Source organism: Oncorhynchus mykiss, chromosome 23 (assembly GCF_057628025.1).
Source record: "Oncorhynchus mykiss isolate SJ-2025 chromosome 23, ASM5762802v1, whole genome shotgun sequence".
Classification (NCBI taxonomy): domain Eukaryota; kingdom Metazoa; phylum Chordata; class Actinopteri; order Salmoniformes; family Salmonidae; genus Oncorhynchus; species Oncorhynchus mykiss.
In genome coordinates this window covers 25,674,621-25,692,997 of record NC_143044.1, presented here as the reverse complement: position 1 = coordinate 25,692,997, position 18,377 = coordinate 25,674,621, and the positions used below count along the sequence as shown (strand labels likewise).

The window sequence follows — 18,377 nt, the reverse complement described above, 5'->3', positions numbered from 1 at the left end:
GGGCTAAACCAGTCCTCCTGGTTGGATGTTTAAAGGCTGGAGAGGTGTGGCTCTTCACTGCAAACAGGTGCTGCATTTCACAAAAAGACAGGCGAGCACAAAGGAATTTAAAGCAGAGGGGAGTTTCAACAAGGAAGACACTAAAACAAGGTGTTATTTCACAAAGAATGATCAGTAAGTTGGCTAGCTAACTTTTATAAACACCTATAAATAACTTCCTTTTATGGTTTGTAAAGGAAGAAGCCAAAGTTCAATATACTGAGAGAATCTGTCAATTATACCATGCCCAACTGTCAGGCCCTGACCTTAGAGAGCTGTTTTATTTCTCTATTTGGTTAGGTCAGGGTGTGATGTGGGGTGGGCATTCTATGTTCTATTTTCTATGTTTTGGATTTCTTTGTTTTGGATGGGTATGGTTCTCAATCAGGGACAGCTGTCTATCGTTGTCTCTGATTGGGAACCATACTTAGGAAGCCCTTTTTCCCACCTGTCTTTGTGGGTAGTTAACTTTGTTTGTGGCACTTAGCCCTGTTGAGCTTCACAGTCGGTTTCTTGGCAACATTTATCTTAAATAAAAATAAATGTACGCTGACCACGCTGCATCTTGGTCCTCTTCAGACGCCTGTGACACCAACTAAATTTGATAAATTACAGGAAACTGATCCAGTTTCATGTTAAACTTCTATTCAGATGAATGCTTCATTCATGCAACCACATTGTAACGAGTGTGCTGAGAGTCAGGAAGCAAGTGCAGAGAGAGTGATTTATTAAATAAATGCAACTAAATACAAAACAGGAAACACAAACAACGCACAGACATGACACTGGAACAGAAACAATGATGCCTGGGGAAGGAACCAAAGGGAGTGACATATATAGGGTAGGTAATCAAGGAGGTGATGGAGAGGGAGCACACGTGACACACACTATGAGATCAAAACATCCCTTCATTCTGAAAGTGTTAATCTACAGGAAAAGGAGGACCAAACTCCTTGGTGTCCACATCACCAACAAACTATCATGGTCCAAACACACCAAGACAGTCGTGAAGAGGGCACGACAAAACCTTTTCCCCCTCGGGAGACTGAAAAGATTTGGCATGGGTCCCCAGATTATTTTACATTGTTACATTGCTGCTACTCGCTGTTTATCTATGCATAGTCACTTGACCCCTACCTACTTGTACAAATTACCTCAACTAACCTGTACCCCGCACATTGACTTGGTGCCGGTACGCCCTGTATTGTTATTTAATTTTTTACTTTAGTTTAAATAGTAAATATTTTCTTACCGCTATTTCTTGAAATGCATTGTTGGTTAAGGGCTTGTAGTAAGTAAGCATTTCACCTGTTGTATTCGGCACGTGACAATTTTCATTTGATTTGATTTGTCCACTGCTGTCTCCCAGGCAGCGTTTACACAGGCAGCCCAATTCTGATATTTTGCCACTAATTGGTCTTTTGAGCAATCACATCAGATCTTTTGACATCAGATCTTTTTCAGAGCCAATCTAAATAGGTCAAAACACCAATTAGTGAACTAAAATAATTGGGCTGCCTGTCTAGACACAGCTCTAGTGTTTATAGCTGTATGTCTGTATTGCATAATTACACATGACTGTGTAATGAGGTAAACCAAAGACACTTATACAAGAACATCCTCTTTGGGTAAACCCCACAGTCAATCTGGAAAATGTCAAGATATTGAAAGTTTCTTCAAGTGCAGTCACATAAACCATCAAGAGCTATGATGAAACTGGCTCTCATGAGGACCACCATAGGAATTCATGAGGGTTACCAGCCTCAAAAATTGCAGCCCAAATAAATGCTTCAGAGTTCAAGTAACAGACATATCAGAAGAGACTGTGTGAATCAGGCTTTCATGGTCAAATTGCTGCAAAGAAACTACTACTAAAGGACACCAATAAGAAGCAGAGACTTGCATTAGACCGGTGGAATCTGTCCTTTGGTCTGATCAGTCCAAATTTGAGATTGTTGGTTCCAACCGCTATGTCTTTGTGAGATGCAGAGTAGGTGAACGGATGATCTACGCATGTGTGGTTCCCACAGTGAAGCATGGAGAAAGAGGTGTGATGGTGCTTTGCTGGTGACACTGTTGGTAATTTATTTAGAATTCAAGACACAATTAACCATTATGGCTACCACTGCATTCTGCAGTGATACGCCATCCCATCTGGTTTGCGCTTAGTGGGACTATCATTTGTTTTTCAACAGCACAATGACCCAACACACCTCCATGCTGTGTAAGGGCTATTTGACCAAAAAGGAGAGTGATTGAGTGCTGCATCAGATGACCTGGCCTCCACAATCACCTGACCTCAACCTCAAAAATGTACTTAAAAAATGTAGATGGTTTGGGATGATTTGGACCGCAGAGTGAAGGAAAAACAGCCAACATGTGCTCAGCATATGTGGGAACTCCTTCAAGACTGTTGGAAAAGCATTCCAGGTGAAGCTGTTTGAGAGGCTGCCAAGAATGTGCAAAGCTGTCATCAAGGAAAAGGGTGGCTGTGTAGTGGTGAACATAGAATACATCTTGGTGTACTCCACTACACGCGAGCAACATGTCTCTCATGTCAGGTCTGTTTTGGAGAGGCTGATAAGGCATCAATCACCCTAATGCCAAGGCGGAGAAGTGCCTTTTCTACCAGCAGGCGGTCTCCTTCCTGGGCTATCGGATATCCACCGCGGGAGTGGAGATGGAAGAGCAGAGGATCAGTGCAGTACGGTCGTGGCCTGTTCCATCCAACATAAATGCGGTGCAGCGCTTCCTAGGTTTTGCCAACATTAGGGGTTTCAGCACAGTGGTGGCCACTCTCACCTCCCTCCTGAAGGGAGGTCTTCGACAGCTGAGCTAGACTGAGGCCAACTGAGGCCAAACGCTCAAGGAACGTTTTACGAACGCGCCCGTCCTGGCTCATCCTGACCCATTTCTGCCCTTCATGGTGGATGCCTCCAAGGTTGGAGTAGTGGCTGTTCTCTCCCAACGCACTAGATCACCGCCTAAACTCCATCCATGCGCCTTCTACTCACGGATGCTGTCTCCCACAGAGCAGAATTACGACGTGGGGAGCCGTGAATTTCTGGCCGTCAAGAAGGAGCTGAAAACGTGGCGGCACTGACTGGAGGGTGCTCAACACCCATTCCTGGTTTGGACGGACAACCGGAACCTAGAGTATATTCAAGCAGCAAAGAGGCTGAACCCGCGTCAGGCCAGGTGGGCCATATTCTTCGCCAGGTTTGACTTTACCCTCACCAATCAGCCGGGATCTAAGAAAGTAAAGACCGATGCGTTGTCCCGGGTGCATGACACAGAGGATCGGGGGGAGAAAGGGACACCAATTATTCCCCTGTACCGCATTGTGGCTCCTGTCGTTTTGAATATGGACGCGGACATCCATCGAGCCCTTCGACAGGAGCCCTCACCTGCCACTGTCCCGAAGGGCGTACCTACATGCCCTCTGATGTGCGGGACTGTCTCCTCGCCTGGGCACACACAGCACCTCTGCCGGGGCACCCAGGTATAGCCCGTACTATCGGCTGTCTCTCCGGCAAGTACTGGTGGCCCACCTTGGCCCAGGACATCCGGGTTTACGTCTCTTCCTGCTCCACCTGCGCACAGAGCAAGACACAAGACACCTCCCCTATGGCAAACTCCACCCGCTGCCGGTTCCACAACGACCCTGGTCCCATCTCTCTGTGGATTTTGTCACAGACCTTTCCCCCTCGGAGAAGCACGCCACCATCCTGGTCGTTGTGGACCGGTTTTCCAAAGCCTGACGTTTGATTCCTCTGCCTGGTCTCCCTACGGCCATTCACACCGCGGAGGCTCTCTTCTCTCACGTCTTCCGGCACTTCAGGATCCCAGAGGATATCGTGTCTGACCGTGATCCTTAGTTCATCTACCGTGTCTGGAAGGCCTTCATGGAACGACTGGGTGTCATGGTCAGCCTCACCTCCAGGTACCGTCCCCGATCAAATAGGCAGGTGGAAAGGGTAAATCAGGAACTGGGTAGGTACCTTCATAGTTACTGTCAGAACTGGCTGGGGGAGTGGGCTGCATTTCTGCCTTGGGCAGAATACACACAAAACTCCCACCGTCATTCTTCCACTAACCTCACACCCTTTCAGTGTGTTCTAGGCTATCAGCCGGCCCTGACACCCTGGCACCGGAGTCAGATCGAGGCTCCTGCAGTGAGCGATTGGTTCCGGTGTGCCGAGGAGGTATGGAACACAGCGCACACCCGTCTCCAGCGCGTCGTTCTCCGGCAGAAGGCATAGGCCAATTGTCACCACAGTTTGGCCCCGGTCTTTCAAAGTCCTGAGGAGAGTCAATGAGGTCATGTACAGATTACAGCTCCCCATCAATTACCGTATCTCACCCTCATTTCATGTGTCTCTCCTCCGGCCGGGGCCAGCTGGTCCCTTGGCTAGTGCTGGACCCCACAATGCACCTCCCCTTCCCCCCTCCTTCCGCAGCCTGTTGGACTCATGGCGTCGTGGGGGGTCTCTCCAGTACCTGGTCGACTGGGAGGGGTATGGTCCCGGAGAGCAGTGCTGGGTTCTGGCGCGGGACGTCCTGGACTGTTCTCTCATTCGAGACTTCCACAGGTGTCATCCCGACTGGGGGGTACTCTCACACTAGCCTTCGCTTTGGCTTCCCCTCCTGTCCAGCTCAGGCGTTCGGCATCACCGGCCTTCTAGCTGCTGCCGAACCTGCTGCTGGCAAACGCCCTTCACTCATCAACCCCGGACTTGTCTCGTCATCATTACACACACCTGGTTCTAACCCCCACTCTATCACTGTATATATACTCCCTCTATAATTTGTCTTTGTCAGTCATTGTAAATGTGGCTTGTTTTCCTGAGAGGAATCTCTCCTACTATTTCCTGAGTACTTTATTATTTTGAACTTTGGGTTTCGTCCTGGTGCTTTAATAAATTCAGTACTTCTAAACCTGCGACTGCCACCTGCCTACTCCTCTCTACCCTTGTGACAGCACTAGGAGTACTTGCTACTGTGATTCCTGAAATGCAGAGCCTGTTGGAGTATTTTAATTCCAAAATTATACTTTTGTTACATTGTTTTCTAGCTCAGCTGGTTAGCCATCGCTCAGTCTCATTGACCACCAAACGTTGCTAATGCTAGCGTGCCACATAATATAACCTGTTTTCTCATGATGTATGTCAGCTAGCTAAGTTAGCAATGTTATGAATACAACTCCCATCTGCTGTCCACATCAGGCTACGATTTTAGATTGCCAGTTAGCTCAAAGTGGTTATAGCTTTTACTGCATGCTGACTGTGAGTTCAGAGCCGTTCAGTGGCTAGATACACTGCAAACATAATTTGAGCAGGTTCCTGTGAAACCTTTGTAATGGCAGTCCACCACAACATACTCAAGAGTTTCCTGATTAGCAAGGGGTAGTCTGTGTTTAATTACATTACAGTTTGAGATCATTGTCAGGGGATTTCGCCAGTAATTGGATGGAGATTTGGGCTTCCTGGGAAAATATTGTCAGAGGTTGCAGTAACCAATCAACTAGGTTACCAATCTCAATTTGGCCACCAACTATGTTTTTTATAGAACAAGTTAGTGGTTGATTTATATTGCCGCTTACTTCACAAAAATCTTATCAGTTCTACCAGTTGAATACAATGTTGAATAATACTAGCTAATTGTGTAAGTAGTTGTATTCATGTGAATAAATAATGTATCAAGTGCTTCGAGGTAATTCAAAACATGCACTACTCATGAGCAGGAAGAAACCTCAGCTATATACAGTTGAAGTCGGATGTTAACATACACTTAGGTTGGAGTCATTAAAACTTGTTTTTCAAACACTCCACACATTTCTTGTTAACAAACTATAGTTTTGGCAAGTCGGTTAGGACATCAACTTTGTGCATGACACAAGTAATTTTTGTCATATTACTGTTATTGCTGACTAGGATGTAACAACGTTGACTCTTACTGGGAAGCTCATTGAACACATTGGAAATAATGTATTAAAGGTGCCAATGCAGCCGTTTTCATCAGTATCAAATCATTTCTGGGTAACAATTAAAATGGTCAACAAGAAAACAAGAAATAGCAACGAGCAATTATCAAATCAAGATTATCAATGTGGGGAGGAGGAAACTGAAAATGTATTCTCAAATTTGAGCTGGGTCGAGTGAAACCTGTGCTAGCTCAGCCCAGTTTCACAACTGGTTCCAGCTCGATTAGAATTTGGGCTGGTGACGCTGTTACTTTATAACCACCAGCTGATAACTGCTGGATGTCTGGGCTTGTTGCTGTTAGCTAGCACATGGGCAAGCAGTACTGCAGTAGTCAGACATGACACAAATTTACCACCATAGCATACATTTTCTGCACTACAAAATAACAATTTATGAGAACAGTCAGCCCTTGAATGCTAGCGACCTAACATTCAGAGATGAAACAAGGTAAAATCATAGTTGAAACAAGCTAGCAAGCTAAAGTGAGCTAGCAGGAATTTTAGCTGGCTAGGTCATATTGGAAGCTACATCATATCAAACCTTTGATAGCAAACTAGCTAATAGCCAATGCCATGGCAAGCAATGTAGGAATTAAGCTAGCTAACTAGCCTGAGTCTGGCTGACACTGGCAGGAGTATGGGGTAACTTTAGTTACAGCATGGTGAGTGTGAATACAATTCTTCAACATCTTACTAGCTAGCTAGCAACATTAGTGAAGCCAGCTGCACAGTCACATGTTGGCTACCTAGCAACATAGCATAATTTCTCATTTATGCAGGTAGTGGAAATGCAATTCAAGCTAGCCCACCAAGGCCAGCATAACAGAGGTTGACTTCAAAGTGCCAATGGAAACAAGCCTTATTGGTCTATTAACTAATGGGAGGGGGGTTATGCCTTCCAACAGGCTGAAATTTCAGGTGGTCTTTCCAAACTCTTACACGAAATGGGCATCATTTCTACAATTTCAAAGTATTATTCCAACCTCATAATGTGGAAATATTTGCCTTGATGCAAAGCTGTCATCAAGGCAAAGGGTGGCTACTTTGAAGAATTTCAAATATATTATGATTTGTTTAACACTTTTTTGGTTACTACACAATATGTGTTATTTCATCGTATTGATTTCTTCACTATTATTCTACAATGTAGAAAATAGTAAAAATAAAGAAAAACCCTGGAATGAGTAGGTGTGCCCAAACTTTTGACTGGTACTGTATATGAAACACAGGAAAATCAGTTTTTTTTACTGCACTGGGCCTTTAAAAACAAACTTCATCTCCTACAAAACATGTCCTTGCTGATACTGGTCTTCTCTTAGGGATAGGCGGGACGTAAATGTCTCAACTGGCCAATTGCCAGGGAAAATGCAGAGCGCCAGATTTAAATAAAATACTATAAAATTCTAACTTTCATTAAATCACACATGTAAGATACTCAATTAAAGCTACACTCATTGTGAATCCAGCCAACATGTCAGATTTTTAAAATGCTTTTCGGCGAAAGCATAAGAAGCTATTATCTGATAGCCTGCACCATCTGCACCAGCAGTAAACAAAGGAGTTAGCATATTTCGACCCTGCAGGCGCTACACAAAATGCTGAAATAAAATATAAAACATGTATTACCTTTGACAAGCTTCTTTTGTTGGCACTCAAACATGTCCCAAAAACATCACAATTGGTCCTTTTGTTTGATTAATTCCGTCCATATATATCCAAAATGTCCATTTATAAAGCGCGTTTGATCAACAAAATAAACAGCTTACAAAAAATGCAACGTCACTACAAAATGTTTCAAAAGTTGCCTATAAACTTTGCCAAAATATTTCAAACTACTTTTGTAATACAACTTTAGGTATTTTTGAACGTTAATAATCGATCAAATTGTAGACGGGGCAATCTATGTTCAATACAGGAATGAAAACAAACCAGTGCCACTTTTCACGTCTTGCGAAACTCACAAAAGTGTACCCAGTTCCTAGTTGGCCTACTTCTTCATTGCACAAAGGAATCACCTCAATCAAATTCCAAGGACTGGTGACATCCAGTGGAAGCAGTAGGAACTGAAAAAAGGTTCCTAAGAAATATCCCTTGGCAATAACAAGTCAGGGAACAGAGAGAGGCAAAAACAAAACAAAATCTGAACAGTTATTCCTCTGGGTTTTGCCTGCTCTGTTATACTCACAGACATGATTCAAACAGTTTTAGAAACTTCAGAGTGTTTTCTATCCAAATCTATGAATAATATGCATATCTTATATTCTTGGCATGAGTAGCAGGAAGTTGAAATTGGGCATGCTATTTATCCAAAAGTGAAAATTCTTCCCCCTAGCCCCAAGATGTTTTAATTTTATTTTACTTTTACCCCTTTTTCTCCCCAATAGGTAGTTAAGGTCTTGTCCCATTGCTGCAAATCCCCTACGGACTCGGTCACGGCCTGGCTGTAGTGAAGCAGGTTGAGAGCGTCAAGTCCTTAATTTCCACATGAACAACAAACTAGAATGGTCCAAACACACCAAGACAGTTGTGAAGAGGGCACGACAAAGCCTATTCCCCCTCAGGAAACTAAAACGATTTGGCATACTGAGATCCTCAAAAGGTTCTACAGTTGCAACATCGAGAGCATCCTGACCGGTTGCGTCACTGCCTGGTACGGCAATTGCTCGGCCTCTGACCGCAAGGCGCTACAGAGGGTAGTGAGTACGGCCCAGTACATCACTGGGGCTAAGCTGCCTGCCATTCAGGACCTCTACACCAGGCGGTGTCAGAGAAAGGCCCTGAAAATTGTCAAAGACCCCAGCCACCCCAGTCATTGACTGTTCTCTCAACTGCCGCATGCCAAGCGGTACCGGAGTGCCAAGTTTAGGACAAAAAGGCTTCTCAACAGTTTTTACCCCCAAACAATAAGACTCCTGAACAGGTAATCAAATGGCTACCCGGACTATTTGAATTGTGTGCCACCCCAACCCCTCTTTTTTACCCTGCTGCTACTCTCCGTTTATCAAATGCATAGTCACTTAACTATACATTCATGTACATACTACCTCAATTGGGCCGACCAACCAGTGCTCCCGCACATTGGCTAACCTGTAAGGATCTGGGTGTAGCTGGTGCAGAGGAGTCAGGCACAGGACAGCAGAGATGAGTAACAAAAGGAACTTTACTCAAAAATTCTAAATACATGAAGTAACACCAAGCCCACAAACATCGGACCGAACTTACAATAAACAAACACGCACAAAAACCATGGGGAAAACAGAGGGTCAAATAATGAACATGTAATTGGGGAATTGAAACCAGGTGTGTAAAACAAAGACAAAACAAATGGAAAATGAAAAGTGGATCAGCGATGGCTAGAAGGCCGGCGACGTCGACCGTCGAACACCGCCCAAACAAGGAGAGGGACTGACTTCGGCGGAAGTCGACACCGACCTCGGGGATGACCCGGAGGACGAGGCGCAGGGCGATGTGGATGGAGATGGTGGAAATCCCGCAACAACGAAGGGTCCAAAACATCCTCCACCGGCACCCAGCATCTCTCCTCCGGACCATACCCCTTACACTTCATGAGGTACTGAAGGCCCCTCGCCAGACGCCTTGAGTCCAATATGGCTCGAACAGCATACGCTATGGCCCCCTCGATGTCCAGAGGGGGCGGAGGAACCTCCCGCACCTCAGACTCCTGGAGTGGACCAGACACCACCGGCCTGAGGAGAGACACATGGAACGAGGGGTTAATACGGTAAACTGGGGGAAGCTGTAACCTATAACATACCTCGTTCAGTCTCCTCAGGACTTTGAATGGCCCCACAAACCGCGGGCCCAGCTTCCGGCAGGGCAGGCGGATGGGCAGGTTTCGGGTCGAGAGCCAGACCCGGTCTGTAGTCTGTAGGGCCGTAGGGAGACCGAGCAAAGGAAGGAGACGGCAGAGAACCGATCCACAACAACCAGGATCGTGGTGTTACCCTGTGAGGGAGGAAGATCCGTGAGGAAATCCACCGATAGGTGGGACCATGGCCTTTGGGGAACGGATAAGGGCTGTAACTTCCCTCTGGGCATGTGCCTAGGGGCCTTGCACTGGGTGCACACCGAGCAGAAGGAAACATACACCTTCACGTCCTTGGCTAAGGTGGACCACCAGTACTTCCCACTAAGACAACGCACCGTCCGACCGATGCCAGGATGACCAGAGGAGGGTGACGCGATCAAACGGTCACGGACAGCAGACGGAACGTACAGCCACCCAGCTGGACACTGTGGGGGAGTGGGCTCTGTACGTAACGCCCACTCAATGTCTGTGTCCGGCTCCCACACCACCGGTGCCACCAGGAAAGAAGCCAGAAGTATGGGAGTGTGATCCATGGACCGCTCCTCTGTGTCATACATCCGGGACAGTGCTTCTGCCTTAGCGTTCTGGGAACCTGGTCTGTAGAACAGGGTGAAAACAAAATGGGTAAAGAACATGGCCCACCTTGCCTGGCGAGGGTTCAGTCTCCTTGCCGCCTGGATGTACTCCAGATTGCGGTGGTCAGTCCAGATGAGAAAATGGTGTTGAGCCCCCTCAAGCCAATGTCTCCACGCCTTCAGAGCCTTGACAACAGCTTACAGCTCCCAGTCCCCCACATCATCGTTTCGCTCCACCGGGCTGAGCTTCTTCGAAAATAAAGCACAGGGGCGGAGCTTTGGTGGCGTACCCGAGCGCTGAGAGAGCTCTGCTCCTATCTCAACCTCGGACGCATCCCCCTCCACTATGAACGCCAAAGAGGGATCCGGATGAGCCAGCACGGGAGCCGAGGTAAACAGAACCTTCAGAAACCCTGTCCACCTCAGCCGACCACTGCAGTCGCACCGGTCCCCCATTCAGCAGTGAGGTAATGGGAGCCGCTACCTGACCAAAACCCCAGATAAACCTCCGGTAGTAGTTGGAAAACCCTAGAAACCGCTACACTTCCTTTACCGTGGTGGGAGTCGGCCAATTACGCACGGCTGAAATGCGGTCACTCTCCATCTCCACCCCTGAAGTGGAAATGCGGTACCCTAGGAAGGAGACGGACTGTTGGAAGAACAGACATTTCTCAGCCTTGACGTACAGGTCATGTTCCAACTGTCGACCAAGCACCCTGCGCACCTGTGACACATGCTCGGCGGGTGTAGCGGAGTATATCAGAATGTCATCAATATACACCACTACACCCTGCCCATGCAGGTCCCGGAAAATCTCATCTTCAAATGCCTGGAAGACTGATGGGGCATTCATCAACCCGTACGGCATGACGAGGTACTCATAGTGCCCTGAGGTGGTACTAAATGTCATCTTCCACTCGTCCCCGACCCGGATACACACCAGGTTGTAAGCGCTCCTGAGATCCAATTTGTGAAGAAGCGCGCCCCGTGCATTGACTCTATCGCACTGGCTATGAGAGGCAGCGGGTAGCTGTACCTCACAGTGATTTGGTTGATATCTTGATAGCCAATACACGGGAGCAGACCTCCATCCTTCTTCTTCACAAAAAAAGAAACTTGAGGAGGCAGGTGATTCTTCCGGCACAGCCAGAAGAGGACTGGCCACCCCACATAGCCTGGTTCCTCTCTAGGTTTCTTCCTAGGTTTTGGCCTTTCTAGGGAGTTTTTCCTAGCCACCGTGCTTCTACACCTGCATTGCTTGCTGTTTGGGGTTTTAGGCTGGGTTTCTGTACAGCACTTTGAGATATCAGCTGATGTACGAAGGGCTATATAAATACATTTGATTTGATTTGATTTGACCAGCACAAAAACATCCTGTGGCATACTGCATTAGCATCGAATAGCCCACGCGATATGTAACTTTTCAGGGAAGTTAGGAACCAATATACACAGGCAGTTAGGAAAGCTAAGGCTAGCTTTTTCAAACAGAAATTTGCATCCTGTAGCACAAACTCCAAAAAGTTCTGGGACACTGTAAAGTCCATGGAGAATAAGAGCACCTCTTCCCAGCTGCCCTATGCTCTGAGGCTAGGAAACACTGTCACCACTGATAAATCTGCAATAATTGAGAATTTCAACAAGCATTTTTCTATGGCTGGCCATGCTTTCCACCTGGTTACCCCTACCCCGGTCAACAGCCCTACACCCCCCACAGCAACTTGCCCAAGCATCCCCCACTTCTAATTCAGATATCTTAGATTCTGAAAGAGCTGCAAAATCTGGACCCCTACAAATCAGCTGGCCTAGACAATCTGGACCCTCCCTTTCTAAAATGATCCACCAAAATTGTTGCAACCCCTATTACTAGCCTGTTCAACCTCTTTCGTATCGTCTGAGATCCCCAAAGATTGGATAGCTGCCGCGATCATCCCTCTCTTCAAGATTGAAGACCCAAACTGCTACATACCTATATCTATCCTACCCTGCCTTTCTAAGGTCTTCAAAAGCCAAATTAACAAATAGATTACCGACCATTTCGAATCCCACCATACCTTCTCCGCTATGCAATCTGGTTTCCGAGCTGGTCATGAGTGCACCTCAGCCACGCTCAAGGTCCTAAACGATGTCAAATAGAGCTTAGAGTTTGTGTGCTGTGACCATCCCAAACGGCAACCTATTTTCCATTTAGTGCACTACATTTGACCAAAGGTGGTGCATTATTTGGGGGCCCCCGAGTGGCGCAGAGGTCTGAGGCAATGCATCTCAGTTCTAGAGGCTTCACTACAGACCCTGGTTTGATCCCGGGCACACAACCAGCCGTGATCGGGAGTCGGCGCACAATTGTCCAGGTTAGGGACTTGCCTAGTTAAATAAAGATTAAATTAAAATACATATATAGGGAATAGGGTGCCATTTGATATGAGCACTTGTTTTACTTTTTCTAAATTCACTGAGTGATTTATTTTGTATTTTTTTATTTAACTAGGCAAGTCAGTTAAGAGCAAATTCTTATTTACAATGACCTGCCACAAAACCCATATCATGACAAGAGACAACACTACATAAAGAGAGACCTAAGACAACAACATAGCATGGCAGCAACACAACATGACAACAACATCGTATCAACACAACATGGCAGCAGCACAGCATGGCGGCAGCACAACATGGAGAAAGCACAGCATGGAGGCAGCACAACATGGAAGCAGCACAGCATGGAAGCAGCACAGCATGGAAGCAGCACAGCATGGAGAAAGCACAGCATGGAGGCAGCACAGCATGGCGGCAGCACAGCATGGAGGCAGCACAGCATGGAGGCAGCACAGCATGGAGGCAGCACAACATGGCGGAAGCACAGCATGGAGGCAGCACAGCATGGAGGCAGCACAGCATGGAGGCAGCACAGTATGGAGGCAGCACAGCATGAAGGCAGCACAACATGGAGGCAGCACAACATGGAGGCAGCACAACATGGCGAGTAAGTGAGTGATTAGACTAACCTGATGAGAGGAACATTGTCCAGAGTACAGCACAAAGTTGGTCCACTCTGTAGATAAAGCTCCTCCTCACATGACTGGTTATACAGCCTAGACAAATAAAATTTGCGCACACACACACACACACACACAGGAGGGGGAATGTTTTGATGAGTACATTGTTTTAAAAATCATGTCAGGCCTTGTAATTGTAACACTGTGGAACAGTCTAGTGTGTAATAGCAGACTGTTTCTCTACTGCAATAGTCCTGTTATGGAAATACTAGTCTGGAAGTGAAGTTACATGGAAGAGGCTGGGTTTCTGTACAGCACTTTGAGATATCAGCTGATGTACGAAGGGCTATATAAATAAATTTGATTTGATTAGCCCTGACGCTAATGGTTGACTATCTAGGGTGTGCACAGGGAAGGGCATATCCACAGGAACAATGGGGTTCCCTAAATTATGGGCAAATGCTCTGTCAATAAAATGTCCAGCTGCGCCTGAATCTACGAGCGCCTTATGCTGGGAATGCAGGGAAAACTCAGGAAAATTCATAATCAAAAACATGTGAGCAACAGGAGGCTCTGAGTGAGCCTTGTGCCGACTCACCTGGGGTGACACGAGAGTGCCCTGCCTGCCGTCTCGACTCCCAGAGGAACCTCCCCAGTACCGACCAGCAGTGTGCCCTCTGCGGCCACAGATGGTACAGGGAACGGCCCCTCCTCCGGTCACCCTAATTGAGGCACCTCCCAGCTCCACGGGCATCGGAGCGGTGGTGCTGGGGGATGGAACGGACAGGCCCCGATCCAGACGTCCACGGGTAGCCAGCAGGTTATCCAGCCGGATGGACAGGTCCACTAGCTGGTCAAACGTCAGAGTTGTATCCCTGCAGGCCAACTCCCGACGAACGTCCTTGCGCAGACTGCACCGGTAGTGATCGATCAGGGCCCTCTCGTTCCATCCCGCACTGGCGGCCAGGGTCCGGAAGTCCAAAGCGAACTCCTGTGCTCTCCTCGTCCCCTGCCTCAAGTGGAACAGACGTTCACCCGCCGCTCCTCAGGCGGGTGGTCGAAAACTGCCTAAAAGCGACTAGTGAACTCTGCATAGGGGTCCAACACCGCTTCTCCTTCCCCCCATACGGCGTTGGCCCACTCTAGGGCTTTCCCTGAGAGACAGGAGACGAGGGCGGACAAGCTCTCACGTCCCGAAGGAGCCAGGTGGACGGTCGCCAGGTAGAGTTCTAGCTGGAGTAGGAACCCCTGGCATCCGACAGCTGTCCCATCATACTCCCTCGGGAGCGCGAGCCGAATCCCCACCTGTACCGGGTGAAGGAGGGGTGATCGGTGGTGGCTGTTGTAGTGGTGCCGGTGGAGGCGCTGGCAGAACTCCTCCTCTCTCCCATCGGTCCATCGTCTGCAGCACGCGATCCATGGCGGTGCCGAGATGTTGCAACATGGTCGGTCGCATGCTGCTTGACACGCTCCTCGACAGCTAAAGGAGGGTTGTCTGCTCCTGCTGACTCCATTCTGTGGTGCGTGTTTCTGTAAGGATCTGGGTGTAGCTGGTGGAGAGGAGTCAGGTGCAGGACATCAGAGATGAGTAACAAAAGGAACTTTACTCAAAAATTCTAAATATATGAAGTAACACCAGCCCACAAACATCGGCCCGAACTTACAATAAACAAACACGCACAAAACCCATCGGGAAAACAGAGGGTTAAATAATGAACATGTAATTGGGGAATTGAAACCAGATGTGTAAAACAAAGACAAAACAAATGGAAAATTAAAAGTGGATCGGCAATGGCTAGAAGGCCGGTATTTACCTATTGTTCACCTAATACCTTTTTTGCACTATTGGTTTGAGCCTGTAAGTAAGCATTTCACTGTTGTTTTTGGCACACGTGACAAATAAACTTTGATTTGATTTGACACAGCCTGGGATTGAAACCGGGTCTGTAGTAACACCTCAAGCACTGCGTTGCAGTGCCTTAGATCGCTGCGCCACTCGGGAGGACGATACTGTTCTTCTCTACATTGAGAATCTGCATATAAACCATTTAACCAACCTGCAGGAGTTAAATGTCAGGATAAACAATTTCCTCTCAATACACCTCCCATTTTATGCCATCAACTTCACAGACTTCAGGATGATGGATCTGCATGCTAATAACATACAGTGCCTTCAGAAAGTATTCATAACCCTTGACTTATTCCACATTTTGTTGTGTTACAGCCTGAATTCAAAATGGATTAAAAAACATATAATCTCAACCATATACATACAATACCCCATAATGACAAAGTGAAAATATGTTTTTAGACATTTTTGCAAAATTATTGAAAAAGAAATAAAGAAATATATAATTTACGTAAGTATTCACACCCCCGAGTCAATACATGTTAGAATCATCTTTGGAAGCAATTACAGCTATGAGTTTTCTGTGAAACCATTTTGAAGTCTTGCCATAGATTTTCAAGCAGATTTAAGTCAACTGTAACTCAACCACTCAGGAACATTCACTGACTTCTTGGTATGCAACTCCAGTGTAGATTTGTCTTGTGTTTCAGGTTATTGTCCTGGTGAAAGGTGAATTCGCCTTCCGGTGTCTGGTGGAAAGCAGACATGATTAGGTTTTCATCTATGATTTTGCCAGTGCTTAGCACCATTCAGTTTCTTTTTTATCCTGAAAAACTTCCCAGTTCTTAACAATTACAAGCATACCTATAATATGATGCTGCCACGACTATGCTTGAAAATATAGAGTGTGGTATTCAGTAATATGTTGTATTGGATTTGCCCCTAACATAACACTTTGTAGTCAGGACAAAAAGTGAATTGCTTTGCCACATTTTTTGCAGTATTACTTTAGTGCCTTGATGCAAACAGGATGTATGTTTTGGAATCTTTTTATTCTATAAAGGCTTCCCTCTTTTCCCTCTGTCAATTAGGTTAGTATTGTGGAGTAATTACAATGTTGTTGATCCATTCTCTGTTTTCTCCTATCACAGCCATTGAACTGTGTAACTGTTTTAAAGACACCATTGGCCTCATGGTGAAATCCCTGAATGGTTTCCTTCCTCTCCGGCAACTGAGTTAGTTACACTGTCCAAGTGTAATTAATAACTTCACCATGCAAATAGATATTTAATGTTGGCTTTTTACATTTTTTTATCCATTTACCAATAAGTGCTCTTCTTTGCGAAACATTGAAAAACCTCAATGGTCTTTGTGATTTAATCTGTTTTTGAAATTCACTGCTTGACTAATACAGAGATGAGGTAGTCATTCAAAAATGATATTACACACGATTATTGCACACAGAGTGAGTCCATGCAATTTATTATGTGACTTGTTAAGCACATTTTTACTCCTGAATGTATTTAGGCTTGCCATAACAAAGGGGTTGAATACTTATTGACTCAAGACATTTCAGCTTTTCATTTTAAATTTTCATTTTAAATTAATTTGTAAACATAAAAAAAAGAATAATACTAATAATTATATAATAATAATAATTGCACTTTGACATGACGGGGTATTGTGTGTAGGCCAGTGACAAAAAACTCAGTTATCCATTTTAAATTCAGGCTGTAACAACAAAATGTGGAAAAGGTCAAGGGGTGTGAATACTTTCTGAAGGCACTGTATCTGTTGTAAGAGTGGATCACAAAGCTGTCTTAAGGCAAATTATGAACAACATCATAATTACACTCAACAGAAATCCATTTCAGAACTTTTACCTATGGGAACTCAACCTCTGATACGTTTGTATCAACTGATGTTACTAAAGACTGTCTTAAGGCACTAGAGGGTCTCAATGTTGGGAAGCTACTGATAGCACATTTCCGCAGCAAATTTAGGATCAATACATCAGATTTCAACTTTTTGGATGGCCTGTGCCACATCAACTTTCAGGAAATATGTTTACATGTACAACAAACAACCCCACCCCATAAACCAAAGTATTTGTGACGCTCGTCATTGGAATGAGGTGAGGACCAAAGCGCAGCAAGTGTTCATCATATATTTATTAAACCGAGAACACTAAACAAAATAACAAAGGAGAAACGAAACAGTTCTGAAAGGTGACATACACATAACAGAAAATAATCACCCACAACTCAAAGGCGAAACCAGGCTACCTAAGTATGGTTCTCAATCAGGGACAACGATTGACAGCTGCCTCTGATTGAGAACCATACCAGGCCAAACACAGAAATCCCAAAGCATAGAAAAAAGAACATAGACAACCCACCCAACTCACGCCCTGACCATACTAAAACAAAGACATAACAAAAGAACTAAGGTCAGAACGTGACAGTATTTGTTTCGTTGTTTGAAAAATGCTGCAACAATGTATCTTGAAAATAGTCAATTGGAAGACATGGAATGGGTTCGACTCAGACAAATCAAAGAGTTTAAGACAGAGTAGACCAAATCAAATCAAATCAAATTTATTTATATAGCCCTTCGTACATCAGCTGATATCTCAAAGTGCTGTACAGAAACCCAGCCTAAAACCCCAAACAGCAAGCAATGCAGGTGTAGAAGCACGGTGGCTAGGAAAAACTCCCTAGAAAGGCCAAAACCTAGGAAGAAACCTAGAGAGGAACCAGGCTATGTGGGGTGGCCAGTACTCTTCTGGCTGTGCCGGGTGGAGATTATAACGGAACATGGTCAAGATGTTCAAATGTTCATAAATGACCAGCATGGTCGAATAATAATAAGGCAGAACAGTTGAAACTGGAGCAGCAGCACAGTCAGGTGGACTGGGGACAGCAAGGAGTCATCATGTCAGGTATTCCTGGGGCATGGTCCTAGGGCTCAGGTCCTCCGAGAGAGAGAAAGAAAGAGAGAATTAGAGAGAGCATATGTGGGATGACCAGTCCTCTTCTGGCTGTGCCGGGTGGAGATTATAACAGAACATCGCCAAGATGTTCAAATGTTCATAAATGACCAGCATGGTCGA

At 45.8% G+C, this 18,377-nt stretch overlaps 1 pseudogene; it reads left to right on the top strand.

Annotated features, from left to right (window-relative positions):
• The first annotated feature begins 15,040 nt into the window (after positions 1-15,040).
• LOC149972550 (toll-like receptor 4) lies at positions 15,041-17,380 on the top strand (annotated as a pseudogene).
• The last annotated feature ends 997 nt before the right edge of the window (positions 17,381-18,377 follow it).